The sequence below is a fragment of the Felis catus genome, chromosome F2, assembly GCF_018350175.1.
Source record: "Felis catus isolate Fca126 chromosome F2, F.catus_Fca126_mat1.0, whole genome shotgun sequence".
NCBI lineage: Eukaryota > Metazoa > Chordata > Mammalia > Carnivora > Felidae > Felis > Felis catus.
The window spans coordinates 62,403,767-62,421,111 of NC_058385.1; the positions used below are offsets into that span (position 1 = coordinate 62,403,767).

Sequence of the window (17,345 nt, forward strand, 5' to 3'; positions counted from 1 at the left end):
TGGGCTTGATTAGCCTGACCAGTATTCCCCATGATAACAAGAACAAAGATCCCACAGGATAATCCTTAAACACCCTTTAACTCTTGCAGGCTTGTCCTTCCCCCTTCCCTGCCACTGTATCTCCATCCATCTTTTCTCCTTTCATCCCTCAAATATGTAAATATTATGAGTAATAGGTGCATAGTATTTATGATTATATATTACAAAAATCTGATTTTCACGATTCCATTAACTTTGTGCATTCTGATTTTTGAAAATGTTTTCAGATTATCAAACTTTTTTTTTTTCATTTTACCAATCTTGGAAAAAAAGGCATCAAATAACAGTTTCTAAATTTCATATTTCTTCTGGATTTCCTTTTTTTTTTTTGAGAGCACGCACACACCTGAGCTCAAGAGAGAGGTGGGAGGGGTAGAGAGTGAGGTGGGGAGAGAATCCCAGGAAGGCTCCAATGCGGGGCTCAATCTCACAATCCTGAGATCATGACCTGAGCCAAAATCACAAGTAGGACGCTTAACGACTGGTCAGCCAGGCGTCCCTTATTTTTTTCTTTTTCTTTTTTTTTTTTATATGGAGATAAACAGAATTAGGTTAATGAAGAGATGTGAACATATGTGTCTGTACTAAAGAAGATCCAGTTTCTCAGAATCGACACGAAGCGAACTCCTCCTTTAAAGAAGGAGCCCGACCTCCTTCTCAAGTTTCTTTGTGTCTCCATTCTGGAAGTGTTGACCATTTAGTAATTGCCGAGCAAGTGTTTATTGAGCAAATTAATGAGCACTGATTTAAAGATAATTGAATAATTAGTAGGTAATGAATGATCTGCAAATTAGCAATTTATAATAAATTACAAATTATCTAATCTGTAAATAATTGAACTTCAATCGAGATAATGATAAAATATTCAGTAAGTAAACAAATTACTGGAATGAAAGAGGAAACTCCTACTAAAAAAATCCAAGGTCCAAGCTACACTATATGTGCAACGAAAAGAAAGGTTATTTTTTTCAAACACCGTAAGCTGTAAATGGGCGCTGAAACAAAATTAGATACACGCGAGCAGGACCATTCACTGTGCCATGTTGCATCCTCACCTATTACCAACGAAGAATTCTTGAGAGTCAACTGCTAAATGCCTGATAGAATCTTACTGTTAAAATACACTTGGGGCGCCTGGGTGGCGCAGTCGGTTAAACGTCCGACTTCAGCCAGGTCACGATCTCACGGTCCGTGAGTTCGAGCCCCACGTCAGGCTCTGGGCTGATGGCTCGGAGCCTGGAGCCTGTTTCCGATTCTGTGTCTCCCTCTCTCTCTGCCCCTCCCCCGTTCATGCTCTGTCTCTCTCTGTCCCAAAAATAAATAAACGTTGAAAAAAAAATTAAAAAATAAAATAAAATAAAATACACTTGAGAGGTTTTCTACTCAAACTCCACTGGTTTTGCGATGGGAAATTTGAGCCCCATTTCAGATGTCCGACCTACCCACGTTTACTTGGCTAGTATATTGCTGGCCTTCTTTCCAGTTGGTCCTTTCTTTTTTTCTGTTCTCCCTGCCATTCGGTCAATTCCTGTTTCTCCAGTGACCAACGTGTCATTTTTATGCACCAGTCCATTTTTTTGTGAATTGAGAAGAGGTGGGTAACAAATAAGTGAGGGTATCTTTGTAACACTTATCTTCTTAAACTATAAAATTTCAAAGATAGGTACTATACTATCCATTACTTTCTGACCGCGACCTGGTTTTACCCTTAGTGGTGCATGCAATAATTGTTTCTATTGATACTGCTTCTAAAAAGCAGAGTAGTCCTGTTTGTAGATTCAATTTGTTTCCTAGTCCTTTTGAATGTACTAAGAAAATCCAACTCAAGTGTGTGCAGCCAGAGGTGATAAAGAGGGAGGGATACAGACTACAAAAACTTCCAAAAGAAAGCCAGCCAGTTTCTTAAGTAAAAAGCAGAAAAAATGAAAAGGATAGTTTTCAAGCCAGGAAACAGGCTTTTGCCATTATAGCATCCAACATATGATCAAAGAGAAAACATCAGTAAAACATATGTTTTTCCATAGTTTCTAGTCCATCTGTCCCTGACATTTTGCTAATTATCTCAAAAATGGGTTTTGGTAGAATTTTCCTTTCCCTTCTATTTCTAGTTAAAGGTAACAATATCTCTTGGTGAATAATAGCTTCAGCATTAAATGATCATGAACAACCGTGATTGGCATATACACACCATTCTGGAGTTCGGAATCTCCTAAGGCAATCTTCTCCTTGGCGTCAAAAATCTTCCCCTACAGTTTGTGTGTTCTATAGTATAGAATAGCAAAGCACATTCTAGAAGAGAGAAATAGGATTGTGCTGAGCATTTAACAAAGGGCAAAATGATGAGAGTAAAGAAGACAAAATCTGCCTCTGACGGGAGCAAAAAACGTAGCCTTAGGTGTCAGGAGTTGAGTACTGCCATCTACTGGCCATGAGGTCTGGGTCAATTTTCTTAACTTCTCCGAGCTTCAGGTTCCTCATCTGAAGAGAGACTCACACTTAGATAATGTGTGGGAAATATCACTGTTGTAAATTTCAGGTGATACAAATGTCAGTGGGAAGTTTTTTACGAATAAAACAATCGAAGATTCTGGGGAGATCCACAGAATGGTTAACTAAACACATTCAGGAAATTGCTTAGAGAAACAATGTGGCTTCCCTTTCACATTCTATAGCAGCACTTTTTGTCAGCACCCAGCCATCACTGCATCCTTTACCCTACAGCTGTCTACGTTTGTTGGGAGACAGGCTAGTCTTTGACTTGAACTTAGTGGGAGCATATTTTGCAAAAACACAGGTAACTATATCTCCCCCCCCCCCCCCCCACCCCGGCTGTGTGCTTAACGGATCATCACTGGGAGTTTACTGCTAAAGGCAGATTTGAGGTTAATATTCTTCTGGAATGACTACAGCAATCCCATCTTTCCTCTCTAGATACACCTCACCATCCTCTGAAAGATTTATAAAGAAGGACACTGTGGCAACATGCGACCTTTTGAAACTGCTCACAGTATGTTCTCTCCCCGGAAGGAATTCTAATGTCCTCTTGTCTTGTGTTGCCTGCCGTGTACCAACCACGGGGGAAAGGCACTGAAAATTTAATGAACTTAAGAAAAGCTGTGCAAGCTTCTCTTTTGGAGGAGCCTTGGGGAAGAGGGAAGCAAACAGAAGGAAAACATTCAAAGAAATTACACTGCCCCCAAGGGTGGCATCTATAGAGGACAGTGACAGGGACTTGGAGACGCTTTATTTTTCTAGTGCCCATTTACCTACAGGGCTGGTTTCACTTCTGTGGCTGGCCATCACCAGGGCAAAGGTGAAGGGAGAAGATCAATACCAGAGGTAAAAATACCAGAGAAAGAAAACCGTGACTCCATAATACAACAATGTAAGGCGGGCATAGCCAGGGAAGGGAGGGTGGGTGTGAAATAGAGGAGCCTATGGAACCAGATACACAATTTATCTGAAAAGCGTAAATATATGCAACATCTCCAGAGAATAACTACTAACAGCCAAAGAAAACAGTTTGCATTTAACTTAAAAATGTTATATTTGTCATATAAATGTATTTTTAAGCCACTTAAAAAGAGGCTGTGCCACTCCCTAAGGTCTGATGCACACAAATAAGTGTGCAGAGACAATAATCTGAAAGGATACACATCAAAATCTTTATGCCAGGGATTATTTCTGAGTGTTGGAATCAGAGAGAGATTTTAATATGTTTTCCTTTTTTGTGTATGTACACTTTCTAATTTTTCTACATTGGGTACACAAGAGGGAAAAGTAACACACGTTTTTAAAAACTGTAACTTCTAAATTTCTTTTGTAACCGTCACTGAGAAAACATATTTGGGGATAGGGAGGAAGAGGTTAGAATAGGGATCTATAAACCATAGCCTGTAGGCTGAATCCAGCCTGCTGCCTATTTTTGTAAATAAAGTTTTACTGGAACACAGCCACCTCATTCATTTACATACTGCACAGAGTCTAGTAGTTGGGACAAAGGCCACATGACCTGCAAAGCCAAATGGCCTTACCTGGCCCTTTACAAAAGAAGTTTGCCAACCCCTCGGCCAGAAGAATCCTTCTCGTACTATTGGAATATCCACTGCACATTATTAGCTGTGTCAGCTTGAGGAAGTCATAACCTCTGTGTCTCAGTTTCCCCATATGTAAAGAGAAGGATAATACATCTTAGAGTTGTCTTGAGTATTAAGTGAGTTAATGCATAAAAAGTACTTACTGCTGTGCCTGGCACATTATGTAAGTCTCAAAAACATTTATTACGTACTTCCTTTTACTGAAAAAAAATTTTTTTTAATGTTTGTTTATTTTTGAGAGAGAGACAAAGTGTGAGCAGGGGAGGAACAGAGAGAGAGGAAGACACAGAATCCGAAGCAGGCTCTAGGCTCTGAGCTGTGAGCACAAAGCCTGACGTGGGGCTCGAACTCATGAACTGTGAGATGGTGACCTGAGCCGAAGTCGGACGCTCAACTGACTGAGCCACCCAGGCGCCCCAACGTACTTCCTTTTAAACAAGATACGTCATTCCACTATCGGGGTAAACCTAATGAAGCTGCCATTTTGTTGGTGAAAATTGTTCAATATTGGCAACTTTATAGGGTTCAATTGTAACCCTATTTCGCCCACTCACTGTTCTCATTTGTCTGGTGTAAGATGTAATCTCTGAGACAGTGTCAATGTCACTAAAGCAGTTTGGGGTTAGCTAATCTGCCACGGGGAGTTGAGAATAAAAATCTAGGACGGCTGTACCCAAATCCAGGCAACATGGATGTCAGAAACAATAATGCTATATTTGTATTATGCTTTTGTTACCTGTGAAACACTGGCAAATCGGCACTAAACGTATGAGTGGTGGGACCGACTTTGGGCTCTTGCCCTGCTGCCTTAAACAGAAGCTTTTCAGATAAAGGATATTCTTTCCATCTTCCAAAATAATATCTGTCTCTTGACTTTCGGCAGGCCCAACAAGCTTCCATGACACTGTGACAATCACTCTTGGCACTGAGCAGAAATCTAGACACATTCTGCCACAACATCTCTTGGAAGACCTGCCTGAATATGGGGCTCTGGATCCTGCAAAGTTTTGAGAGTCTGTCACTCAAGTCCACTTAAAGATAGCATTTTGGGGGTTAGTACAGACCCAACATAGGAGTTCGTTAAAAAAAATAAATAAATAAAATGGGGCTTCTCCAAGGATGAGACAGGAAAAGAGACTTGAACATCAATGGAACGTAATTATAAGAAGCTGCAGATAGAAAAGTGTAGGATGGGCTTCATGAAAAGGAGGCAAATCAGGAAACTGAAGGACTAATCAAGTATTCTCATCAAGTAAAGTTAACATAACATGGTAAGTGTTCTAATACTAACAACAGCGATTATTCACTGCAAAAATTGTGAAGGAAATACGGAATGGAAAAATTAATTTTGTTTGGAAAGGCCCAGGGAGGGTGGGGAAGACAGGCATAATTGGAGCTGGCCCTCACAAATGACTACAAGTTCACCAGGTGGACAGTGGGGCAAGAGTGAGAGTGGTCTGCTGGGGCTTGGGGATAGGATGGATTCAAGGAATGGCTGCAAACGAACCTGAGGAAGATTGATCAAGGGCCTCATGCTCCAAGCTTAAGAATCTGGGCTTTATCCAGTAGGCACTAAGTCTTTTTAAGCAGGAAGAGACCCGGGCAAGTCTGATTCAAAAAGACAAAAGAATAGATGCTTTCCCTGAGAGACATAAAGTAGGATCGTAGGAGACTGTTCATGCAGAGGCTCAGAAAACCTAGACCAGAAGGACTGCAGTTAAGAGTAGCAAGAAGGGGATATATGGTGGATACAGCAAGGCTTCAAACTGGAATGCAAAAGTGGAGGCAGAAAAGTCTGACGGGCAAAGAAGAGATGAACAGAATTTGGTGGGGGAGGAGGGAGGGTCACACAGGCAGTGAGAAAAGCACAGGTTAGGGGATTGGCCTTGGGAGACAAAGTATCTTTTCCTCAGAGACATAAAGGAAGCCAATAAGAAGGGGGTCAAAATAGATGTAATACTGCAGAAAGTGACGTTAAGAAAATTTACTACCACTGGTGCTTACTCAGAATAATGAAAGGGGAGAGGGGTGGGCTTTGTGGACAAGGAGCTAGGAGTGGCCCCACCATTGGAGGCTGGGAAAAGGGAAAAGCTGGAGATTGGTAAAAGAAATATCTGATAGATCATGACCCAGGATCCACTTGGGCCAACAACCCACACACTGGTGACCTCTCTCATCCACACCTTCCATTTTTTTCCCAAGAGTGGTCTGAACTCATCAGTTCCCTCATCAGTGGTAATGCTACCCTCACTGATGGGTGGTGAATGACATCCACAAGAGGAAACTCTGGTTTCCTTACCCTGACATTCAAAGCCTCTTCTAATGTAGTCCTCAGTCTACTCTTCTACTGTATCTCCACCTCCATCACTGACCCATCCTCAGGTTCAGAAACCCAAATGTTTTCAGGCTCAGGCAGGTAACCCAGTGTGGGAAGAAGAGTCAGGGTCCGACGCAAGAGGGGGTGGTGAGGTCAATGGCTTAAAAGTTGTTACATTCTCTTGTTAAGCTCTCTGAGGGTCACATGAAATACATAAATACACCTTGATAGTTCAGGGATTTTCTCTTTTAAAATCCTACACAGGACAAATCCAGCCTCCTCCAAGCAGACTTCCTGATCAACCCGGATAATAGATAAGAGTTCCTTCTCAAGTCTCCTTTGGTGTTTATCCTTGTGTTCCTCCTCTTTCATCACTTGCTTGCACTTATAAGATGCTATCTTTCATAGCACAGAGGTCAGCTCCCTGAGCTCTGGATTCAGACAGCCCTGGGTTAAAACCCTGACTTTGCCATTTTTAGGCTTCTATGACATGAGACAAGATACCTAAGTTTTTGGAGAGTCAATTGACTCATAAAATGGAAATAATATTACCTTATGGGGTTATTGTGACAATAAACTTAAATAATGTAGCAAAGGACTTACTGTCCTGGCATGTAAACATTCAAAAAAATTTTTTTAATGTTTATTTACTTTGAGAGAAAAGGTGTGAGTCGGCAAGGGTCAGAGAGAAGGAGAAAGAGAATTCCAAGCAGGCTCCACACTGAGCATGGAGCCTGACCTCACAACGTGAGATCATGACCTCAGCTGAAATCAAGAACTGGAAGCTTAACTGACTGAGCCCCCCCAGGCACCCCTGAAAACTGATTTCTATACCCTCCTTTGCTTCTTATAAACCTATGTATGGAGTCCATATAATCACAGACCAATAATAAAAACAACCAGTAGCAACTTTGTAAGATACACATATTATTTTTGAGAAAGGGAAACTGAGGCTCAGGGAGGTGAAACAGTCTTTGCCAAGGCCCCACAGGGTGAATAATCAGTGGAGGGGACCCTATCATGGGTCTCCACAATCCAGGCTTTCTCTGATCTTTTGTAACTATCCAAAGGTACAGAAAGCCAGCTCTTGAGCCCAGCCCTACGTTCCCCGGCCCTGATACCTAGGCAGACCTTTCCCTTCAAGTCTCAGTTTTGCAAACTACAGAACCTAGAACAGCAGTGAGGGGAGGGAGATCATCATCCAAGAAAAAACTGAATCAGGGAGCAAGTAAAAATCCTTCCACCTGTAAGAGTAGTCTTGATCATTTAAGTCTATGAGACTGGTTTGGAAAAAAAAAAAATCCTTCCAGTTCTTTGATGTATGAAGCAAATAGTTCAATGTGTGATCACCTCCATTCTTATCCTTTCAAAGATAACTTTAAATAAATGCTGTATTTAGAACATCAAGGAATGTCCCCTTAGAGTGGCACATGATGTGATGCAAATGGAAGAAATAATGTATGCTTTCCTTAAAGTAAAATTTAGCGTGTTTTTAAATGAGATTTTGTGTATGTGTCAAAATTCCTTTGGTTCATAAAAGGGTGGTGAGGGTAATTTTCAATTTAAAAATATGAATGAGTGAAGCAGTGAGGTAGCAATTATATGCTACTGCAAAAATATTTTCTGAAATTTAAGTCATCTGTGAAAGCCAAAAGTCTTGGATACACAAGTGTAGCTCAGACGAGCAAGTCTCAGTACGAGAAGAGAGCTGCTCTCTTGTCAGCTGTCTTCTTCCAACAATTGGTAAAACCGTACCTTTCTTTATAAGAATGTTCTGGTAACGTCAGGTTATTCTTCCAGTGAAAAATGCACCAAGTGGATTTTCAAACTCCGTTTCTTTATATGTAGATACCTTTCTTTATAGTTCCATACATTTATATTATTCTATATCATATACAATGTATATATCATTTTATATATTTGTACCTATATGTTTATAACATAGGTAAATATAGATGAATTTGTAATAGAAGATGAATATAGATCCGTCTCCAACATCTTTAATAGAAATGATCCAACAGCCCGTATGGAAAGACATAGGATGACATTTTCATTTTCTCCTTTTAAAAAACACTATGCCATTTTAGAAAATTTGGAAAGCACACAAGTCTCCAAAAACCAACGTTGAGATATAATTTACATACAACAAACTTCACACATCGGAGGTGCCAAGTTGATAACTTCTGACAAAGATATAAGCATTTTCATCACCACAGAAAGTTCCTTTGCCCTTCTTCCCCATCTCCCCTCCACACCCAAATCCAAGCAACCATTGATCCAGATGCCGCCACTGCCAATTTTGTGTCTTCGGATCTCACACGATGGAATCACACCGTGCGTACTCTTGTGTTTCTAACTTCCTTCACTCAGCATGTGACATGCTTTCACGTTGCACGCATCAGTAGCTGGCTCCTTTCTACTGCCCAGCAGTGCTTTCGGTGTGAATATAGACCAGTTTATCCATGCTACTCCTGAGGGACCTAACAATTGTTTAGAATTTTTGTCCATTCTGAGAAACAGTCCTTTGGATATTAGTGGACGGGAATTTTTATGAATATGTGTTTCCAATTTTCTTGGGTAAATACCTCAGAGTAGATTTGCAGGATCATTTAATAATTGTGTGATTGACCACATAAAAACCTTTATAGTTTTTGAATTAGGTGGTACCATATTATACTCGGTAACGTCGTATGAGAAATCTAGTTGCTACATATACTCAGCAACCCTCACTATTGCCAGTCGTTTGAATTTAAGCCATTTTACTGACCGTGAAGTGGTATCTCACTGTGGCTTTATTTGCATTTTCCTGGTGTTAATATTCCTTAGCATATTTTCATGTGCTTATTGTCTATTCTTTCGTCTTCCTTGCAAAGGGTCAAATCTTTTGCCCGTTATTATTGGGTTGGCTTCTGCTCCACATTTCAGGGTGATCATCTGCCTTGTGACATCAGTTCTTTGATAGGTCCCAACAGAATTTTTATTTTGTCCAGCTTATTCCTGTTGTAAGGATTGGGGTGATGACTTCCAAGGTCTTCACCTGTGACAGCTGAAATCTGAAGCCTTCTGCATCTGGTGAGATGATCATATGACTTTCTGCATTTATCCTATTAATGTAACAAATCAAGCTGAATTTTCAAAAACTTAACCTTGAATTCTGATGCACACACAATCACGATATAGTATCATTTTTGTTTATGGCTATGTTGAACTTACTTGTATTTCGTCAAGGATTTTAGGTTTACGTTCGTGAAGGACATTGGTCTATGCCATACCATTCTTGTATCTTTGTCAGGTTTTGGTGTTATGGTTATTCTGAACTTACAACTTTGGAAGTACTCCCATTTTCCTCTCTTGTCTCACTGAATCTGCATAGGTTTGGTTATCATTATCTGAATTCATTGCAAAAGGCTTCAGGGCTTAGGCTGTGTACGTGTGGCGGGGGTTGTGATTTAAAATTTATTAGGAGATATGTGGCTATTTATATTTTCCAGCTTTAAGTGGGTGCTAAGTTACAGTTTTTAAGGAACATGTCCATTTCATCTAAGTACATTGGCATAAACTTGTTCATACTATTTTCTTATTGTTTTTTTAATGTATACAGGAAATTTAATGATACCTCCACTTTCTTTCTTGGTATTGTCTATTTTCCTGGTTCGGTCTAGGTAAATGTTTACCAATTTTGTTATCTCTTTAAAGAATCAACCTCATCTGTGTTAATTTTCTTTATTGCTTGTATGTTTATCTCACTGGTTTCAGCTCCTACTTTGGGATGAGTGTGTTCTTTTCTAATGTCTTAAGGTAAACATTTACTGATTTCAAGTCTTTTTTAATACAGGTATTTAGTGATATAATTTTCCCCTTAAGTTGTACTGTAGCTGCACAAGACTGATATTTGGAATATTCACGTTTCTGTTATCATCCCATTCAAAACATTTTCTCATTTCTGTTGTGATTTTTTTCCTTCACCCACGCAGTTCCTGAGTGTGTGTTAAGTTTCTAAATATTTGGAATTTTCTGGAGATCTTATGAACAATTCCTAATTACATTCTGTTGTGGTCAAAGAATGTGCTTGTAAGACTTCAATGTTTTGAAATTTGCTGAGATTTATTTATACACTTAAGTGCAGTATATCATGGTGGATAATTCTCATGAACTTGAAGAGAGTGTTTGTACGTTGTTGGGTATGGTGTTCTGCTTGGCATATGGTTGTGGCTATGTACATTTTTTCAAATGTACGCATTAACTGTGATTTAAAAAATAATGAAATAGAAAGAGTGGACAAGGGGCTAGAATGGAACTATTGAGAGAAAAGGAGGAAGCCAGTGTAGCCAGACTCAAGAAAGAATGACTGCAGCTGAGGAAGCAAGGACCCAGGGGATGATAGAGGGTATCTGGTTAAATCAGAGGCAGAAAAGGTGATTTGTAAAAGAGGGTCATATCATCTTCTGGAAGATGGAGTGGAGGGGAAGAATATTCAGGGAAATGCCATCAGATAGTCTATACCTTCTCCGTGTAGCAGAAGGGGGACATCTACTAGAGATGAAGGAACTCAGAGGCAGACATTTTGGGATCTCCAACCAACAGCTGGCTGGGATGAAGGAAAGGATTGAGGACTATGCCGTGGTTCCCCTGGAGCCTGGCGGCAACAATCTGTCCTAGTAGCAGTCATTAAGGGCTTTCATCAGCAAAGGTTTCTAACCTGGAACCTAAATAGGACCTACAGGTGGGTTTCAGTTAAACCTCAGCAGAACCTTCTAATAATTACACTTTTTACCTATCAACTTAACGTGACAAGTCCTACAACAGGGCTTACCCTGGGAGCTACAGCATGGGTTACTTAATCCAGAGGAGGAGTAAAAAAAGGCTTTCTGTAGGAGATGGTGTCTGAACTAAAGCCTGAATGGAAGTTGGGATTATCCAGGTATATGAGTGGCTTTGAGGATGGTAGAAAAGAACATAGCATTTGATGCCTGCAAAGCAGTTTGGCAGGCCTGCAGCTTAGAAGGAAAGGAGAATAAGAAAAACCAAACACTGTAACCACCACCACTCCAACTCTTAGAGAAAAGGTTGCTTTTAAAAGTTATGAAATGCACATTCCTGGAGATGTTTGAGCAAAGGCTGGCTGCCGGGCTATCTAGGTACACAGGGAGGCATTGCATTGATTCGGTAAGGGGACCCACTTCCCCACTCTTCCTAGTCCCTTGTGGAAGGACTTCCTGGACTAATGCTCCTGGATCCTCTCCTGCCTTCTGTTTGGTGCCTTTGGAAGCAGGAATTGGGCGTGCTCAGCTAGTGCAATGTTCTTTCCTCTCTTGTGACCTGCGTGCCTCATGTAATCTGCTTTCTGTTATGTGGCAAAAGGGACATGGCCAGTCATACCTGGGAGAGAAAGTCCTATTTTTATTTACTTACTATTTTAGAGAGAGAGAGAGTGTGTGCACATGTGAGTGGAGGAGACAGGCAGAGAGAGAGAGGGAGGGAGGAGGGAGGGAGAGGGAGATCTTAAGCAGGCACCACTTTCAGTGAGGAGCCTGACACAGGGCTCAATCCCACAATCCCGGGATCATGACCTGAGCCGAAATGAAGAGTTGAATGCTCAATCAACTGAGGCACCCAGCCCCACCTCCCTCCACCCCCTGGAATGCCTAATTTAGAGGGAAAATAGTCTGAGCAAACCAATTTGTCTGAAGACCTAAACGACATTCTCCAAAAAGCTTTATCAGGAATGAAGCTGATATTCTGATCTCCAGTACACATTACATTTAAAGGAATATTTTTTTTTATCGACCTCATAAAACCTGGGATGACATCTAACCCCCTTCCCAACATTTAGAAGTCTATTATACTGGATCATTAACACAACCAGATTCAGTACCCTTGGTTTGGGAATTCTGAAGAGCGGAAAGGTGATATTAGTAAGCTTTCGCCACCAAAAGGGGTTAAAAGCAATATATGTTGTTATTGGAAAATTAACTTTTGGGAAACTTCGGCCTTGATGATGTCAGAAACTTTACTATGCAAATCTACGCTGCTTGAGATCCAATAAAAAATGTAGAGTAGTTCATACAAAAAGAGATAGGTAACAAAACACAAAGACATAGAAAAGTAAAACACAGTATCCAGAGGGAAAACAACAACAAGAAAATGTACAGATGAGGCACTGTCTGTAAATATGCCCAGACTTTATGTGGCTATATTGGATTCTATTAAGTAGTACACTCATACCTAGTCACAGAAAGTAACCATTCCTCTTCTTTTGATACTTGTTAACTATACAGCCCATAATCCCTGTGGGTAACTCCAACCATAGTTAAGAGGAGGAGGGCAATAGCAGAAGGTCAAGGGGTGAAAAAGAGAAATCAGCACTGAAGGGAATAATGCTAGCAAACTCACAGAGCCACAAGCCAAAGGTCTGAAAGAGACAGAGGTTTCCCTTTTGTTCAATAACGCAGGCAGAAGTGCCACATTTCAGGGTGCTACATCTCAGCAGAACATTTTGAAGAGGGGAAAAGAAGAGGTACGGGGTGTGTTTGAAGGACAAAAAGAACAGAAATATTCATTTATGTCGCAGGAGACCACTGGGAAGTACTACAAATCAATACTGACCACTTGCAGGGGATATTCATATGATAAGTATTTATTCCTGCAGACATCTGGACATCTGAAGAATTCCCATTGCTGTGCCACAAAGCAGACTCCACGGAAACCTTTTACACATTCAAAATAGCTTTTAAAAATATTTTATATTCTAGGGAACTCTAAGTGCTTCACCCATAAAAAATAAGCCTTTCAAGTTGGCAGGGGAAAGAACCCTTTTCAGATGGAGAACTTGATGCTGAAGGAGGTAAACTCACTTCAGCAGCCACGGGAACAACACAAGGCACAGCCAGGGGCTGAAATCGCCTCAAACCTGAAAATATTCTTAACTGTGCATAAAAGAGAATCCGAAAGTTGCCTGTGAGCTTACACCTGGCCCCAGTAGAGCTTCCTCATCAGCATTCCAAGCCAGCCTCAGAAAGCTGGAGAGAGAATCTTGCAAGCACAGGAAAATAGACAAATTTCTTTCCTTCAAGCCTAATCTGATGATTTAAATCTATCTATCCTAACGCCTCTCAGGTGTTCTAACCATCTTATGCCTTTTAAGAGCGCTTCTGCAGGGAGGTAACACTAGTAACTTCTCCTCTGATTAAACACATCTGCCACAAAATAGCAGGTGCCTTCTGGACACAATGAGATTCTCAGAAATTCTAGTAGGAAACTTGCAAAAGGTTTCGAATGCTCCTATACTGAAACACATTTTAACTTTTCTTAGATTTCGGAGATAAAGGGGGGAATGTTTGTGTACAGCTCAATGTCTTTCAAACAAAGGCTTAAAAAATATTAATGGACTTGCTGCCTAAAACATAAAAAAGGAATTGAGCTTCTGAAGTTAAAACAGGGTAATTTTCAAAAAAGGTTAAGACCGGGATTCTCATAAAATACAAAATGAACACGTTTAAGGTTTGCTTTTAACTCATTGGTGAAGAAGCTAGTAAGATATAATAAGCAGGAGAAAGATACTACAAAGGAGAATCCAAAGAGCAAACACACGTAGATCAGCGAGAGTAAATGAAGGTGTCAATGGCAGGCAGAAGTCAGATTTTCCACAGTGGCTAGGAAAGCCAGCTGAACCTCTGTGGGACAGAATTTACACATCCACAACAAGGATTATTCTGTATTGCTATCAGCTATCTACAACGTACGGAGTTGTAAAAACAGCTCCGTGGAATTAGATAGCCCCAAATGGTGTGCTATTGACGAGGCACAGTTCTTCACAGAAGCCCAATTTTTTCCCTGCACAGACCACTGACTGTCTTATTTATTTCTGTATTCCCCAAACCCGGTACAAGGTAGATGCTCCATAAATACCTGCAAATGGATAAATGTCTACTATGTATCAGGCGTTAAGCCAGGCCCTTCACGAGCATCGTTCCATTTAACTCTCCCGACAACTCTTAAAATATTTATTCTCATTTCACTGATGAAAAACTAACTCGTGTAATATTGTATAGCTCTTGCTTGTCAAAGGTTGGGGGTGGAGGACAAGCAGGGAGGATCACACTCAGGTCTGTGAAAGCCCTTTTTTCTTTTTTCCATTTAATATATGTCCTTTTTATTTGCCATCGCTGTACCATCTGCCTCTAAATTAAGGGACTGTTTATATGTTATACTGGTATAACACACTTGCTTGATAAGCATGATATTGGAGACCCACCCTTTAAGAGAAAGCAAAGGAACACAACACTCAAGAGGATCTAGGCATAAATAAGAGACAGGTGAGCATTTTTGTTGCAGCCTTGCAGCTAAGCACAGGATACTTACCAGCCTCGACTACCCTCACCCTGCCACCCCCGGTTGCTCATTTCCCAGTTTTCAGGATAATAAAGACAGACGAATTCAACACTGTTCATATGTGTTGTTTTCACCAAAATCAGAACAGCACTGAGGAGAACAGCAGCAGCTATTCAGAACAGAAGCAGCATTCAATGCATGCTTCCCAGGACCATGAACTCCTTTCACAGCAACACTATGAGGCAGGTACTGGTACCATCCTCTTTTTGCAGAATAAAGAAAGCTGAAGGGCACCAGTGACCTTCACAAGATGACACAACACAGCTGCAGCTCTGGGCTTCCACCCGGCACCTGTCAGCACTGCCGGCCCTCACCCTCAGTAGTCCACTGTTTTTTGGGGGCTGGCGACATTTGCTCTGTTACCATAGGTCTTAATTTTTCACAGACCTCTCTGTCCTGCTTATCACAGCCTAGTCTCCAAGGGCACGGAGATCCCCACAGCCTCCAGCATCCTAGGGCTGGTCCCCGCCGGCCAGCTGCAGTCCCGTCTATTATCTGACCACTTGGCGCTTGCGATCATTCAGGTATTTCACATTCATATTTGGAGAGGCGAGGCCCAGAGAACAGGGGAAGAGAGTGGCTTTCTGAGGCCTCATAGGTGAATGTCAAAAAGATGTGGGCCAAAAGTTAATGCGAAATCATTCTCTGTCCCCTGAGTCCCCAATAATTTTCTGCTTTCCTTTCTTGCCTGAAAAAAGGCTGCCCTTAGAATGAAGAGTATGTTTTTAGACACATCCAGATGAGTTTTGACATGATAGCAAAATGCTGATATGTAGAAGGTGTCAAGAAATGGCCAACTTAGTAGTTTATTTAATATTATTTCATTTAGTTTTCGTAACAACTCTTGCGGACAGGTAGTATTATCTTTATTTTGGAGATGAAGAGGGAGGTTAAATAACTCAACCAGCTAAAGCAGCTTGCCTGGGATTTCAAGAAGGTTGTGGTTTACCAGTATCAGTGGCATTTCATGGAGACCAAATGTGCCACCAGAAGCAATGACAGGTGTATCTCATGTCCACACCCTCTTTCTTCAAGTCACTTAGCAGAAAGCCTTGGGAAGTGGTACCATTGACTCGGAGCACTGAAGCATGGGACCTTTACTTCTAAGGGATGTAATGCCCCTCCCTGAAAAACCATTATAAATGCCTCCCTTCCCTCAAGGGTATCCCATAATGCCCACCCATAATAAAAGATAACACTACTTTCAAACAAGATCACGAAAAAGGCTTTGCCTTTACTCTATCACACAGGCATTAAGAAACATTAAGCACACATTTTGGGATGAAGGCGACCATAATCAGCCAAATGGTTACTGATTTCCTTAAGGGGTGGAAAAACGGACTCTGAGATGCTCTTGTATTGTTAAGGGAGGGCCAAAGAAAAAACAATTTGACACTTGGAATCTAAGCTAAGTTCTGACAGTGCCTTCAGAATTTCAGGAATTTCACCTAAAAAGCCATTTTATTCTACTTGGGGGTGGGGGGGAAGCAAAGTGAATTAATTAAGTACAATTTTAACACTTCACTCTCTGTTAACTACTCAGCCTGAGCTACACTTGGGTGTGCTCCTTAAATATTAAAACATTACCAATTTGGTCAGAAGGAATCTAGGAAAATCCAGCTCAGGATTTGAAAAATATTCTTTAGGGGCACCTAGGTGGCTCAATCAGTTAAGCGTCTGCCTTTGGCTCAGGTCACGATCTCGTGGTCCGTGAGTTCGAGCCCTGCGTCCGGCTCTGTGCTGACATCTCAGAGCCTGGAGCCTGCTTAGGATTCTGTGTCTCCCTCTCTCTGCCCCTCCCTCGCTTGCGCTCTCTCAAAAATAAACATAAAAAAAAAAAAAAGAAAAGAAAAATGTTCTTTAGTATTAGAAACTTTTTTTCCAAATGAAGTTTTTCGTATAATTCAAACACGTAAAACAGATATAAAGGGAGCTGGTTTAGTTGACACACTTATCTCTACCCAAAGCACACCCCATCCCGTTGGCAACCTTTAGCGCACCCAAGGGCTCCACGGAACACACTTTGAAAACCACCCAGTTTGGAAAAAGGCTTGGTATCCACAGTGCTGGGCTACTCAAGATCAAGTCAGTTTCCCACTAGAGGATAGTTTTCTCTTGGAGAAGGGGAAGGATCTGGACTAGAATTGGGACTCCTCAACACGTTTTTCCTCTGAAGTGCAGTTTTGGTGCACAGAGCATGTTTTTCAGTCCTGTGTTTCATCACAGTGTTTGCAACAGGAGAGGGACAAGGGGAGGGACGCGGCCCATATTCATGCAGACCCTCAGGGTGGGAGGGGAACACAGGGGAAGTGTGAAGATGCCCTTGTTCTGATGGGCTCCCACGGCGGGCCCTATCGGCTTCTTCTCACCCAGCCTGTTCTCCAATCGAGAGACAGGATCCTAAGGGCTTTTACAGTTCATTATACTGTCATGGTTTCTGCTTCCAAGTGTCGCTTGACCTTCAAATATAATACTCAGAGCCCCTTGATGTAAATGGAATC

At 41.2% G+C, this 17,345-nt stretch overlaps 1 protein-coding gene across 8 annotated transcripts in view; it reads right to left on the reverse strand.

Moving 5' to 3' along the window:
• SAMD12 (sterile alpha motif domain containing 12) overlaps positions 1-17,345 on the reverse strand; it is a 388,238-nt gene that overhangs the window by 201,836 nt on the left and 169,057 nt on the right. The gene's annotated exons all lie outside the window — the stretch shown is intronic.